This window comes from Dendrobates tinctorius, unplaced genomic scaffold, assembly GCF_039654945.1.
Source record: "Dendrobates tinctorius isolate UK_male_01 unplaced genomic scaffold, ASM3965494v1 ptg000157l, whole genome shotgun sequence".
In the NCBI taxonomy this organism is placed as follows: domain Eukaryota; kingdom Metazoa; phylum Chordata; class Amphibia; order Anura; family Dendrobatidae; genus Dendrobates; species Dendrobates tinctorius.
In genome coordinates, this window is record NW_027361824.1 from 17,576,164 (window position 1) to 17,591,077 (window position 14,914).

At 49.8% G+C, this 14,914-nt stretch overlaps 1 protein-coding gene across 4 annotated transcripts in view; it reads right to left on the minus strand.

Moving 5' to 3' along the window:
* The window catches only part of PAK1 (p21 (RAC1) activated kinase 1), an 87,608-nt gene that overhangs the window by 51,445 nt on the left and 21,249 nt on the right, over positions 1-14,914 (minus strand). Inside the window, exon 1 of one of the 4 annotated variants that reach the window (XM_073548632.1) lies at positions 4,481-4,611. The exons of the other annotated variants lie outside the window; for them this stretch is intronic. The gene's annotated coding sequence lies outside the window, so the exon portion shown is untranslated. Of the gene's footprint in view, positions 1-4,480; positions 4,612-14,914 lie in introns of those variants that run through there. 4 annotated transcript variants of the gene reach the window in all.

Genomic DNA, 14,914 nt, shown 5'->3' on the forward strand with positions numbered 1-14,914 from the left:
TGCCCAACACACTCATGCCGTACCGGATGGATCTGGAGCCTGGCTGTAGAAGGTTCCGTACCCCGTTTGATCTTTCGCGCCTTGTCCTGAGGGAGGATCACCAGCCCCCGGGAGGTGTTGAAAACCATGCCTAGGAATACGATTCTCTGGGCTGGAACCAAAGACGACTTGTTCCGATTGATCAACCAGCCTAGACGCGCCAGGGTATCCAGCGTGATACTGACATTCTCCTGGCACGCCTGAAACGACGGCCCCTTTACCAAAAGGTCGTCCAGGTAAGGTAGTACCGTTATGCCCCGAGCATGCAGGATGGCCATAACCACCGCCATTATCTTCGTAAAGACTCTGGGAGCAGTGGCCAGACCGAAGGGCAGAGCAACAAATTGAAAATGTCGCCCTCCGATCGCAAAACGCAGGAACCTCTGGTGTGGAGGAAAAATCGGAATGTGCAGATATGCATCCTGCACGTCGATCGAGGCCAGGAACTCCCCTGGATCCATGGCTGCAATGACCGAACGGAGGGATTCCATCCGGAACCGCCTGACTGATGAATTTGTTCAGGATTTTTAGATCTAATACTGGCCTTACTGTCCCGTCCTTTTTGGGGACCGAAAACAGGTTGGAGTAAAAACCTTGTGTCTCTTCGCTTTTCGGCACTGGGACAATGACCCCGTTGCGCTGTAGCGTCATTATGGCCTGTAACAAACCCTCCGCCTGCGATTCTGTTCCGGAAAGCCGGGAACGGAAGAATCGCCGTGGCGGGAGTGCGAGAAACTCTATCTTGTACCCGGACGATATCAATTCTGCCACCCAAGCGTCGCGTGCCACTGCGACCCAAACGTGGCTGAACCTTAGTAGGCGTCCGCCCACTCTGTCGTCCGTAGGTACGAAGCGCCTCGAGTCATTTTTGCTGGAGGCTTTTGGGATCTGGCCCCCCTTGTTCTGGGCAAACGGCCTCGGCCTCTACCCAGCGGATTGGCTCTGTAAGAGGTTTGCCTTTCCCTAATCTGACCATCATTTGCGGAGGTGGATGCTCTGGCCGAAGTCCCCCTCCAGGGGTTACGAAAGGGCCGAAAACGCCTCTGTGTCTGCCTGAATGCTGGCCAAGTCCTCTGCTGCGGGAGGAAACTACTCCTCCCCCCTGTGGCTTCTGAGATAAGCTTATCAAGCTTCTCACCGAACAACCGATTGCCCTGAAAAGGCAATGAGGTCAAGGACTTTTTGGAGATAGAATCCGCTTTCCACAATCTCAGCCATAATGCTCGCCTAACGGCGATCGCATTTGCTGCTGCCACCGCAGAACACTCGGCCGCGTCCAGAGAGGCGCTGACGAGAAAATCACTTGCCCCTAAGATCTGATTTGTCACCTCCAAGACCTCCGCAGGCAGATCTCTGTTTTGGAGGGCATTCTGCAGAGCGTCCGCCCATGAAACCATGGCCTTAGCCACCCAAGTAGCCGCAAAGGAGGGGGCTAGGGCCGACCCCGCTGCCTCATACACCGAGCGGGCAAGCCCCTCTATAAGGCGATCAGTTGGGTCCTTGATAGAAGAACCGCTGGGTATCGACAATAGCGATCTGGACGCTAAACGTGATACCGGTGGGTCCACTACTGGCGACTCCACCCATCCCTTATGGAGTTCAGGAGGAAACGGATACTTAGCTTGCAGCGCTTTTTGCATTGCAAAACGCTTATCCGGGTGTTCCCTATGTTTCTGAACTAGCTCCTCGAACTCCGGATGCGTGGCAAACCTTCTATGCGGTCGCCTGGTCTTTTTGAAGGAGACCTTGTGACCTGAGGCCGTGGACACATCGTCCTCGATCTCTAATGTCTGGTTGACTGCCTCAATGAGGCTGTCCACCGAGTCTTGGTATCCCAGGCTTTCTGGATTCCAGGCCTCCTCCTCCTCCTCGCCCTCATCCTGCTCGCTTCCTGAGCTCGGCGACGGGGAACGAGATACCCTAATACCTGCCGCCGAAGCCCCAGAGGGTCCGGCCGACGGGGAACGAGCTCTCTTGCTATGAGCTTGTCTGGTGCTGGAGCGGCCTCTAACGGTCGGAGGGTCCTGAGACGTGGACGAGCTGTCTTCCGCTGGCAGACCTCCATCCTTGTCCCTGCCTGGGCCTTGGAGAGACTCAATTGCCCTTGTAAGGGACATCATAGAGTGTGATAAAGACACCGCCCATTCTGAAGGGTCCTGACCTCTGGGCTCTGCAACAATGGGGGGCTCCTGGGCTCGCTCCGACTCGCAGGCTTCACAAAATTTACCCGGCTGCGCTTTAGGCAGCCTGACCCCACAGGAAACGCAAACAGCGTATAGGAAAGAGTGAGCTTTCCCTTTGCCAGACATATTGCAAGGTAGGGTAGGAGGAGGAGGATAACCCCTTCCTTGACTACTAGTGCGGCACTCGCAACGGGGTTGCACTTACCCACCGGTAATGTCCCACCTTGCGTCTCTTCCACGGGGCGTGCGGCGTTACTCGCCGGGGCACTCGCACTCCGGGAGATAGGGGGCGGCTTCCGGCCCCACTTCGGCGAGGAAATGCAAGGAGGGGGGCGGGAGGTCCCCGGTAACTGTGCGCGCCCGCCGCTCTCCGCCCCCGGAAGTTAGTGGGCGGGGCTTCTGCTACCCCCGGAAGTCGGCGGGCGGGCGCGCGGAACTCCGGACCTCCCCATACAGCGGGGACCGTGGCCGCCCGCGGGGCTCTGGCCGCACTCCACGTGCGGCGTTCGAGGGAGGGGGCGGGAGCTCCCCGGTCACTGTGCGCGCCCGCCGCTCTCCGCCCCCGGAAGTTAGTGGGCGGGGCTTCCGGCTACCCCCGGAAGTCGGCGGGCGGGCGCGCGCTCACGGATCTCCCCATACAGCGGGGGCCGCGGCCGCCCGCGGGGCTCCGGCCGCACTCCGCGTGCGGCGTTACCCGCCGGGGGCAGCGCCGGGTGAGAGGCGGACTACCTGGTCCCGGCCTATTAACAAAAGGTGAGCCGGGCCGCCGAGGGGGCTCTCTTGAGGTGCTTCTCAACCCCATCCCTGGGCAGGGAGGGGGAGGCTACTGTACCGCTCTCCGCTTCAATCCCTTGCTTACCTGCGCCTCCAACTCCACCCCTGGACTCACTACCTAGGGGTGGTAGGGGCATTTCCACGTTGCAGGAGAGAACAACGTGGAGGATCACTCACACGTGCTCGCCCGTTGGGGACGATGGGGAAACCGCAATCCTCTTATCAGGATGCGTTGCCGCCTCTTTACAAAATAAAAAATAAAAATGGTTGTCTGGGGAAAAGTCCCAGATGTGTCCCTCGGTGCGGGAGAGAAACACGTGGAGGGTTACTCACACGTGGTCGCCCGTTGATGATTTGGGGAGATCGGACCCTCTCTATAGGATCCGTCGCCCCTGTCTTATCTTCATAGAAAAAAAAAAAAAAAAAAAATCTAGTCTGGAGCTCCAGACTGCGTGTGCCTCCATCAGACACTAAGCAAAAAACTGAGTTACGCCCGGTCTGGGGGCGAGGGTGTATGCGGCGGAGGAGGAGCTAACTCTTTTTTTGTATACTTAGTGTCAGCCTCCAGACGGCAGAAGCACACACCCACAGTCTCTGTGTCCCCCAATGAGACGAAGGAGAAAAACCTAGTCCTTTAGACAAGAGTCCAATCTGTGAGTCTGTCAAAATGTAACTGGAAAGATTGAATACAGGAATCTCCATTAACGGCGCTTGCGAAACGTCATATGAAAACCTTTTGGACTTGTGTTTCCTTCCTCCCCTCTTGCATATTCGTTTTTTGGCAAGGCACCTTCTTGTTGAAAGTTCCTTTTTTGGTGTTTTTTGCCACCAGTCTGAATACTGGCTACTGAAGCAACTGAGGAGTCTGTTAATTCATCCGATGTTTCCCCAAAAGAGGTATCATAATTGGCCGTAGAATTAAAAGATACTTTAGGTTTCTTATAACAGGACTTATGTTTTCTCAGAATAGAGGGAGGATTACTCGCCCAATTATATATTTTGTCATTCTTGTAATCATCAAGATCTCTCTGAAATTTTCTTTTCTTTATAGCTATAATAGAATGCTCCCTTCTTTTTAAATTATTATACATGCGGTCCTGGAATTTAGTGATGGTATCTGAAGTCTCCAGATTTTTAACAGAATTTTTGATAAGCTCAATTTCGTTATTAATTTTAACAAGTTCCTTATCCTCCTCCTCCATAATCAGTTTAATCAGTTTAAGTGAACACTCACTCAGAATAATGTCCCAGTTTTTTTGAAAGTCTGCTCCATAAGCAGTGGTGGATTGTTTTTTCAGTCTGAGACCACGCGGTATCATTTTCCTCTCCAAATAACAGTTAAGAGAGTTGTGGTCCCACCAAAGCTTTTGCTCCTTACGTAAGGATTGCTCCAATTTATTCAATATGGAGTTAGTACTTTCAACAACAGGACAATTTTCATTCAAATCTTCCTGAAAAATGCTGGCAAGCTTATTGAGACGTACCGTATAGTCCTGTGTATCTCTCGTGGAATCCTTAGAAGGTAACCTGTTGTATTCAAATGACCAATAAAAATAAATCCTGCTGCAGTGAAAAGCTGTTCCTTATGGGGAGAAGCACGGCCAAAGCTCCCAATAGTCTATAAATCCAACAATGTAGACCAGCTCACTCCTGTGAACCACCTGGAACCTCAGCTGACCTGGTTAACTCCGTTGTGCCCGGATCTGGATGTAGGAGTCCATCCATACAAATGTGAACAACGACAAAGCAAAGTCTAGCAATAACGTGAGCAATCCAGGATGCTGTTAAAAAAATTTTTCTTTTTATTCATAAATCCATTAAAATGCAATGGTCCAAGCAGTTCAAAACAGCAATAACGCAGGAAAGTCGTGCAGATAGGACTACGCGTTTCAGCGGTAGAACCCGCCTTCTTCACGGTCCAGAATCTAATCTGCTTTCCAAACATGGAACCTTATATACATCCCACTCCCATCAGGGTAATTATAAACATATGTGAGAGACTTAAAAACATGTGCTATAAAAGCAGATTATTGCAATATATGCCGTATGCAATATGTAGGTTGCACGATGAATCCCCTTAAAACTAGAATCCGCAAACACCTATCAGACGCCAGTAATCTGCCTATGGTTGGTGCATCAGTAGTATCCCGACATTTTTCAAAAAAACATAATGGGGATTTACGCGGTTTCTCCTTTATGGGCATAGAGCATGTAAAAAAACCATTGAGAGAGGGAGATTTTCATAAAAAAGTGCTTGCAAGAGAAAGTAGGTGGATATTTGAGTTGGGGACTCGCATGCCACAGGGCTTTAATAACCGCCTGGATATCATTATGCACTATTGATATATTTGTATTATATAATGCTGGTTAATATTATTGTTCTATGTTTTTGTACCACTGGGGCTATGTGCACACAGTGCGGATTCTGCTGTGGAATTTTCCGCGTAGATTTTGCTAAATCTTTAGGCAAGATGATCTGCGTTTTGCCTGCAGATTTGTCGCAGATTTGGTGCAGTTTTTCTGCGGATTTCCCCTGCAGTTTCCGCCTGCAGATTTCTATAATGGAGCAGGTGGAGAGCTGCAGCAGAGCCGCACAGGAGAAGCGATATGCTGTTTCTTTTATTCTGCACCAGATCTGCGCAGAAAAATCTGCAGCATGTGCACAGCCTTTTTTGTTTTACATAGCCTTAAATGGTACTGTGCATCACGTGCTGTTCTGTTGCTTTTCTGCTGCGGTTCTGCAGGGCCAAATCTGCTGCGGAACTGCACGGAGTCTGCACTGTGTGCACAGGGCCTTAAATCTTATGGTCAGGTTATCGGACATTCCTAATGTATTTTTCTCCAATATGTTGAATTCTTTCCTTATAATCTTTATGCATGTTGTATACTGATCAATATGTGGATAGTTTATATGTTTGATCTGCTTTTATAGCACATGTTTTTAAGTCTCTCACATATGTTTATAATTACCCTGATGGGAGTGGGATGTATATAAGGTTCCATGTTTGGAAACCAGATTAGATTCTGGACCGTGAAGAAGGCGGGTTCTACCGCTAAAACGCGTAGTCCTATCTGCACGACTTTCCTGCGTTATTTGCTGTTTTGAACTGCTTGGACCATTGCATTTTAATGGATTTATGAATAAAAAGAAAACATTTTTTAACAGCATCCTGGATTGCTCACGTTATTGCTGGACTTTGCTTTGTCATTGTTCACATTTGTATGGATAATAATAAATTTTATTTCTATAGCGCCGACATATTCCGCAGCACTTTACATTTCAGAGGGGATTTGTACAGACAATAGACATTACAGCATAACAATAATCACATAGATTATAACAGATACCAAGAGGAGTGAGGGCCCTGCTCGCAAGCTTACAGTCTATGAGGAAAGAGGGGAGACACGAAAGGTGGGTGGTAACAGTTGCCCTGATTGTATGGACCAGCCATAATGTTAAGTGTGTGACAGTACAGACACAGAGGGCTAATGGATGCATAAAGCATGTGGGAACATGATGCGGGAAATCTGGTTATGGTAAAACTTTTGGCTGTGCCACACAGAGATAGATTAGGTTAATGTGTTGAGGCAATAGGCCAGTCTGAATAAATGTGTTTTCAGGGCACGCTTAAAATTGTGGGGATTGGGGACTAATCGTATTGACCTGGGAAGTGCATTCCAAAGAATAGGCGCGGCACGTGTAAAGTCTCGGAGACGGGAGTGGGAGGTTCTGACTAATGAGGATACTAACCTCAGGTCACCAGCAGAACGGAGGGCGCGGGTAGGGTGGTATACTGAAACAAGGGAGGAGATGTAGGGTGGTGCTGAGCCATGGAGAGCTTTGTGGGTGAGGGTAATAAGTTTATACTGAATTCTGGAGTGGATGGGTAGCCAGTGTAATGACTGGCACAAGGTAGAGGCATCGGTGTAACGATTGGTGAGGAATATGATCCTGGCTGCAGCATTCAAGACAGATTGGAGAGGGGAGAGTTTGGTAAGAGGGAGACCGATTAGAAGAGAGTTACAATAGTCGAGACGAGAATGAATAAGAGAAACAGTAAGAGTTTTTGCAGAGTCAAAAGTAAGAAAAGGTCGAATTCTAGAAATGTTTTTGAGGTGCAGATGACAAGAGCGAGCCAGTGATCGAATGTGGGGGGCAAAGGAAAGCTCGGAATCAAGTATGACCCCAAGACAGCGGGCCTGTTGCTGGGGAGTAATAGTGGAACCACACACAGAAATAGCAATGTCGGGTATAGGTACATTAGTAGAGGGAGGAAACACCAGGAGTTCAGTTTTTGACAGGTTCAGTTTCAGATATAGTGAGGACATGATATTAGACACAGCGTTTAGACAATCGCCGGTGTTTTCTAGAAAGGCTGGCGTGATGTCAGGAGAAGAAGCGTATAATTGGGTGTCATCAGCATAGAGATGGTACTGGAACCCAAATCTACTGATTGTTTGACCAATAGGGGCAGTGTACAAGGAGAGGAGGGGGCCTAGAACCGATCCTTGGGGGACCCCAACAGTAAGGGGAAGGTGAGAGGAGGAGGAACCGGCAAAAGATACAGTGAAGGAGCGGTCAGAGAGATAGGAGGAGAACCAGGAGAGAACGGTGTCCTTGAGCCCAATGGAACGGAGCATAGTGAGGAGGAGCTGATGATCCACAGTGTCGAATGCTGCAGAGAGATCCAAGAGAATTAGCATGGAGTAATGACCATTTGATTTAGCTGTTAGTAGATCATTAGAGACTTTAGTGAGGGCAGTTTCAGTGGAGTGTAAAGAGCGGAAACCGGATTGGAGAGGGTCGAGAACAGAGTTTTCTGAGAGATAGCGGATAAGACGGGAGTGGACCAGGCGTTCCAGGAGTTTAGAGATGAAGGGAAGATTAGGGACAGGTCTATAGTTAGCGGCACAGTTTTGGTCGAGGGATGGTTTTTTAAGTAGTGGATGTATGATGGCATGCTTAAATGAGGAGGGAAAAATACCAGAAGAGAGAGAGAGAGGTTAAATATTTTAGTTAGGTGAGGGGTGACAGCAGGGGAAAGGGACTGGAGGAGATGTGACGGAAATGGGTCACTGGTGCAAGTGGTTGGGCGAGAAGATGCAAGGAGCCTGCTTACTACTTCTTCTGTGACTGGTTCAAAATCAGAGAGTGAGCTAGATGCAGTGGGGGAGGGACGACAGTGCATGGTATGAGGTGATTGGGAGATAACTTCCTGTCGAATCTGGTCAATTTTTTCTTTGAAGTAATTGGCCAGATCGTCAGCTCGGAGCTCCGTGGTTGGGGCCTGCACTCTTGGATTGAGTAGAGAATGAAAAGTGTCAAAGAGACGTTTCGGGTTATTGGACAGTGAGGTGATGAGGGTGTTGAAATAGGTTTGTTTGGAGAGGTGAAGGGCAGTGTTGTATGTTCTAAGCATAAACTTAAAATGGATGAAATCTTCGTGTAGATTGGATTTTCTCCACAGACGTTCGGCGCACCTGGAGCACCGCTGCAGGAAACATGTTTGCAGGGTGTGCCAGGGTTGTCGCCGTCTGCGTTGTGGTGTTCTATTTATAGGGGGTGCAAATTCATCCAGGGCACTTTGAAGTGTTTCATTGTAATGCTTCAATGCAGAATCAGAACATGAGAGGGAGGAGATAGGGGCCAATGAAGACTGCAAGTTCTTCATAAGTTTCTGGGTGTTAATGGCCTGTATGTTTCTATAAGTCTGGACAGTGGGGGTGACCTGAGCAGCCTGGCAGTTCTTTATAGAGAATGAAAGAAGATTGTGGTTAGAGAGCGGGAGAGCGGAGTTTGCAAAATCATCCACTGCACAAAGCCGAGAGAAGACCAAGTCGAGGGAGTTTCCGTCTTCATGCGTTGGAGAATTAGTAAGCAGCGAAAGGCCAAACGAGGAGGTTAGAGATAAAAGGTGAGTAGCAGATGGTGAGAGGGGAAGAGCAATGGGGATGTTGAAATCTCCCATGATGAGGGTAGGGATGTCACAGGAGAGAAAATGTGGAAGCCAAGTGGCAAAATGATCCAGGAACTGATGGGAGGGGCCGGGAGGACGATACACCACCGCCACTCGCATGGAGAGGGGGGTGTAGAGTCTGACGGCATGGACCTCAAAAGAAGGGAAGACAAGTGAGGGAACTTGAGGGATAACCTGAAAGGTACATTTTGATGATAGGAGCAGACCAACGCCTCCACCTGCTCTATTGTCTGATCTTGGGGTATGAGAGAAGTGTAGCCCCCCATATGAAAGAGCAGCAGCAGCGGTAGTGTCTGACTGCTGGATCCAGGTTTCAGTAAGAGCCAGGAGGTTAAGAGAATTAGAAAGGAAAAAGTCATGAATGAAGGAGAGTTTGTTACACACTGAGCGAGAATTCCAAAGTGCACAATTAAGAGAGACAGAAGGCATGCAGGGAATATTAATAAGATTAGAGGGGTTTCTGAGTGTAGCAGTTGGGGGGTTTGACTTTCTATAACATGGGGGACCAGGGTTGGGAGCAATGTCTCCTGTGACTAGGAGAAGGCGGATAGAAAGAGTGAGCAGATGGTTAAGTGATTGTGAGAGCGTCTCTGATGTTGAATGGTTGGACTGAATGGATCTGTGCAATTTAACAACGTGAAAAGAGCGTGAGTGCTATACATAGGAGAGGAAAGGAGCGAAGGGCCAATATGGATGGAGTGTAGAGAGTTAATGCCAAGGCAGTGGATGTGTGTGAATGCAGCGGGCAGAATAAAAATTACACAAATGCATATGGTATATATTTGTTGTATTCCAAATGTACAGGGGGTAGATGTATATAAATGTCTTACCTGTCTCCTGCCCTGTCTAACTGCCATGTTATAACTGCCAGTAGTACTTTGATACATGTGCATAAATGCCACCCCTGCATAAATGCTCCCCCTAGCTAGGGCTAAATATATAGGAGGTTAAGGCTAAGTTTTTTTTTGTTTTTTTGGCTCTCTCCTCGTTAATCAATCACACTAAATTGAGACACCAGGACCCAATAAAATGTTGTGGTCAAATAAACACATGTCCAGCACTACATGGATCATAAAGCACTTTGAAAAGTTTCTTGACCTCACAACATAAGGGGACAAGCAGAGTAAGTAGAAAAAACTATGAAACAGATATAAGCTTGCAGAGTTGAAAACACAGAGATAGCATTCAGGATTAACTGCTTGCTGACATTGAATGGATGGACTCCTACATCCAGATCCGGGCACAACGGAGTTAACCAGGTCAGCTGAGGTTCCAGGTGGTTCACAGGAGTGAGCTGGTCTACATTGTTGGAGATTATAAAAATATATTTTATATATATATATATATATATATATATATATATATATATATATATACACACATATACATACATACACGCTACCGACAGTCGGCACTCGTCTCAACATCTCAGACGATACATGAATATTGGCTGCAGTGCTCACGTGACGCCCCAGCTGCATGTTGCTCCCACCAGACCATGCAGTTCTGAGTTTGCATCTAGGATGTAAGGAGATGGAAATGCTGGCCACGTTCCAAATGAAGAGAGGTGTACTCATGTTGAAAAAGTTAGGGTTAGTATTTGGGACTAGCCCAGAGTGGGAAAGGTCAAAGTGAAGAGGCAGAGACAGTTTCCTGTCAGAACGTCAGATAGGGCTCAGCCTACTGTGAAAGCAGACCTATGGTGTTACTACTTCGCAGAGCCACGTGACGTGGGTGTCCCTGACCTGGGTGGAGACCAAGATCCGGAGTAGAGAAAGAAAAAGTGACAGAAGGACAGAGTGATGCACAAGAGACAAGTCCTGGAACAGTACGCCTAGCAGTATGGCCCCAAATTCACAACTCAGAGTTAATGGAACAGGTCGAAACAGGGAATGTGAGACAAAGAGGGTGCCCTGTTCGGGAGGTCCAAGGAGTCAGCAAGCAAAGAAGTTATGTAACGGCCATAGTGGCAAAGTAGCTCGCTTAAGGGGAAAAGGACGAGGAACCGTGGCTTGAAGTACAGGACTCTCACATACTGGACTGTAGTACCGTAACTGGGGAACGGAGAGACTCCTGATGTACTGTGCTGGGGGGGTGAAGTTAGAGATGCTAGCTGAGGCAAGGAAGCCTAGAGGAGGAAAGCAGAAAGTGTTTGTGAAGGTCCTCCATGTTCTAAAAGAAACATGGATTTTTGTGAGTACTCACCGTAAAATCCTTTTCTCCGAGACGCTCATTGGGGGACACAGAGACTGTGGGTGTGTGCTACTGCCGTCTGGAGGCTGACACTAGGCATACAAAAAACAAGTTAGCTCCTCCCCGCATACACCCTCGCCCCGATAGCGGGCGGAAACCAGTTTAGTGCAAAAGCAGTAGGAGATCATCCATAAATTAGCCTTAACGCAGAAAATCATATGTCTGAAAAAGGACCACCCTACATTAAATAAAGAATTATACTAATTAAATAAACAAGAGCCAACTGGCTATCAGGGTGGGTGCTGTGTCCCCCAATGAGCGTCTTGGAGAAAAGGATTTTACGGTGAGTACTCACAAAAATCCATGTTTCTCCTTCGTCTCATTGGGGGACACAGAGACTGTGGGACGTCCTAAAGCAGTCCCTGGGTGGGAGGACAACTCACCGATCCAAGCCGCATGCCCTCCCGTCTAAAGGTGTGCCACTGCTGCTTGGAGAATTTTCCTACCCAGGCTCGCATCCGACGAGGCCTGAGTATGCACATTGTAATGCTTACAAAAAGTGTGCAGGCTGGACCAGGTTGCTGCTTTGCATACCTGCTCTGCTGAAGCCTGGTGCCGAAGTGCCCAAGAGGCGCCCACTGCCCGAGTAGAGTGCACCCCTATCCCTGTTGGAATCGGTGCGCCTCTAATACGGTAAGACTCCTGAATAGTTAGGCGAATCCATCTGGCTATGGTTGATCGTGAGGCTGCGAGACCCTTCCTGCGCCCTTCCGGAATCACAAACAACGAGTCCGTCTGGCGAAAAGGTGCTGTCCTTGACACGTACCTCCTGAGAGCTCTTACCAGATCTGTGTACTGGCGCTGGACAAAACGAAGGCAGAACAATGTCCTCATTAATATGGAAAGAGGACACGACCTTCGGCAGAAAAGGCGGCTGTGGTCTAAGGACTACTTTATCTTTAAAAAAAAGTCAGAAAAGGAGCTCTGCAAGATAATGCTCCTAACTCCGAGACCCGCCTAATGGAAGTTATGGCTACCAAGAATACAACCTTCCTGGAGAGATATGACAATGAAATTTCCGGTAATGGTTCAAACGGGGCTTCCTGTAGGACACCCAGGACCAGGTTAAGGTCCCAGGCGTCTATGGGTGCTCTATAGGGGGGCACCAAATGAGAGACCCCCTGAATGAACATCCTGACCTGCATATTGGTAGCGATCTTTCGCTGAAAAAGGCCCGACAAGGCCGAAATCTGACTCCTAAGGGAACTTGGCGCCAACCCTGCATCCAGGCCGGACTGCAGAAAAGCCAGGATGTTGGGGACCGAAAAGGATAATGGCACAACCCCGTGTTCTCGACACCAATGAAAGAAAACCTTCCAACTGTTATGATAAATTTTCGCCGAGGCCGGCTTCTGGCGCTAACCATTGTCGCAACCACTTCACGCCCAAATCCCGCCTGGGTCAGAATCCAAGATTCAACGGCCATGCCGTCAAACGCAGGGCCCCTAAGTTCGGGTGGCAGATCGGCCCCTGAGACAGTAAGTTTGGCCGTTCCGGTAGACGCCAATGCACGTCTGCGAGGAGCTGCACTAGATCCGCGTACCATACTCGACGGGGCCAGCAGAATTGCCAGGACCCCCTCTGTCTTGATCTTTCTGATGACCCTTGGGAGAAGCGGCAGTGGGGGAAACAGGTATGGGAGCCGAAACTGGCTCCACGGTAGGACCAACGCATCCACCGCGATCGCTCGCGGGTCCTGAGACCGAGCGACAAACATGCTCACCTTGGCGTTCTCCCTGGAGGCCATCAGATCCACGTCTGGAGTCCCCCACCATTGGCAAATCTGCTGGAAGACCTCGGGGTGAAGGGACCATTCCCCGGCCGCGACTCCCTGTCGGCTAAGGAAATCTGCTGCCCAATTTTCCACACCTGGTATGTGAACTGCTGAGATTACCGAGTGGTGCCTCTCGGCCCAACGGAGCACATGCTCTATCTCGCGCATGGTTGCCCTGCTGCGCGTGCCTCCCTGGTGATTCACGTACGCCACTGCCGTGGCGTTGTCTGACTGAACTCGGGCTGGGCGTCCTGCTAGCAAGTGCTGAAAACGCTGCAGCGCCAACCGCACCGCTCGAATCTCCAACAGGTTGATCGGAAGACGAGTGTCATGATCTGACAGTTTTAAATTGCACTGGGTAAACTTTTTTTACTTTGGAAAGTTCCAAGGTGTCTTGACTGTCCCCAGTGGTGGTTAGTGGTATTGCACTTTAGGTTTTTGTGCACTTAATTATGGATCAGGTGTTACACCCTATAAAGGTGTGCTAGGGGTGTGCAATCATTGCCTGTGATATTGTGAGATTGTGTTCACTCTGAGTTGGAGAGCCTGGTGGAAGGATGGAGCTGGAGAGGAGTCCTGCGCAGCTTAGCCAGGGGGGAAGAGTGTCAGCGATGGTGTCTGGACGAAGGGCTGACAGGCGTGGTGGGGTCGCAGTGATGGTGTCAGCGGGAAGTGTCTGCATGGTCTGGTGGAGTGGCTACTATGGAGAGTGGCACTCACCATGTGGGACTTGGCTGCTGAGCTGGACTCAAGCATGCTTGACTTCGTGGCAGAAGCTGAACTCATCCTTGGGACTCTGTTACTAAGCAGCTGCAACTGGTGGTGGACTCTGCTCCAAGGCTGCACTAAGGTGAAGGATCCTGTTACGGTGATGGATCCACGTGGAGGAGAAGATGCACGCAGGTGGAGGGCTCTGTTGCTAGGAGCATAAGCAACAGAGCAAAGCTAAGTGGTGTTTCCCCTGTATTGTCTCTTTCCTCATGTGTGTTATTAGTGCAGTGGTGGGATTAGTCTCCGCACCGACCTATTCCCTAGTGAGGGTTTAGGTTCAGGGCGAGCAAGGGGTTAAGGTTCGCGTGCGGCGACAGGTTCGGAGCCTGTATAGGGAACGTAAGGAGTGCAGGGCCACTGGCTCAGGGGAGCTTAGGAGGTCTCCACGTCCCCCATTCCCTATTGCAGGGCCCACCATTGTAATTGTTTCCCAGGTCCCCCTTATTATTTAAATTCGCCATACTGGAGGCAGGGTTTCCAGATTGTATGTATAACGTGTAATACCCAAATTCGCCAGGTGGAGGCGGCGTATCCACCTGCACGTTTTATTATTTAAATGCGCCCCACTGGAGGCGGTGTATCCAGGGTCACGTGTGTCACATGGGTTCGCCTTGCGGAAACATCTGCGTCCAGACACACGTGATCATGACAACGAGCCTCCTGAGGCGACCATTGCCCCTGGGCCGTGTGATGCCGGAAGATTGCCCCCCAGCCGAAAAGACTTGCATCGGTCGTGATCACCAACCAATGATCTGGGGGAAAAGGCTTCCCCTGACGAAGAGAGGAGTCGTGTGTCCACCATTGAAGCGCCCGTCGAACCTGAGAGGGCAACCTGCACTGATGATCGAGGGAGAACGGACTCCCGTCCCAAGCCGCTAAGAGAGCATGCTGCAGGGGACGGAGATGAAATTGAGCAAACGGAATTGCTTCCATCGCCGCCACCATCCTTCCTAGAACCCTCATCCCGAACCGGATAGTGTGAGGGCCCGGTTGTTGAAGACTTCGGACTCCCTGCCGGAGCGCCCGAGCCTTGTCCTGAGGGAGAATTACCAACCCTCGGGAAGTGTCGAAAATTATCCCCAGGAATAAAATCCTCTGAGCTGGGGTAAGGGAAGATTTCTTCCCGTTGATCAACCATCCTA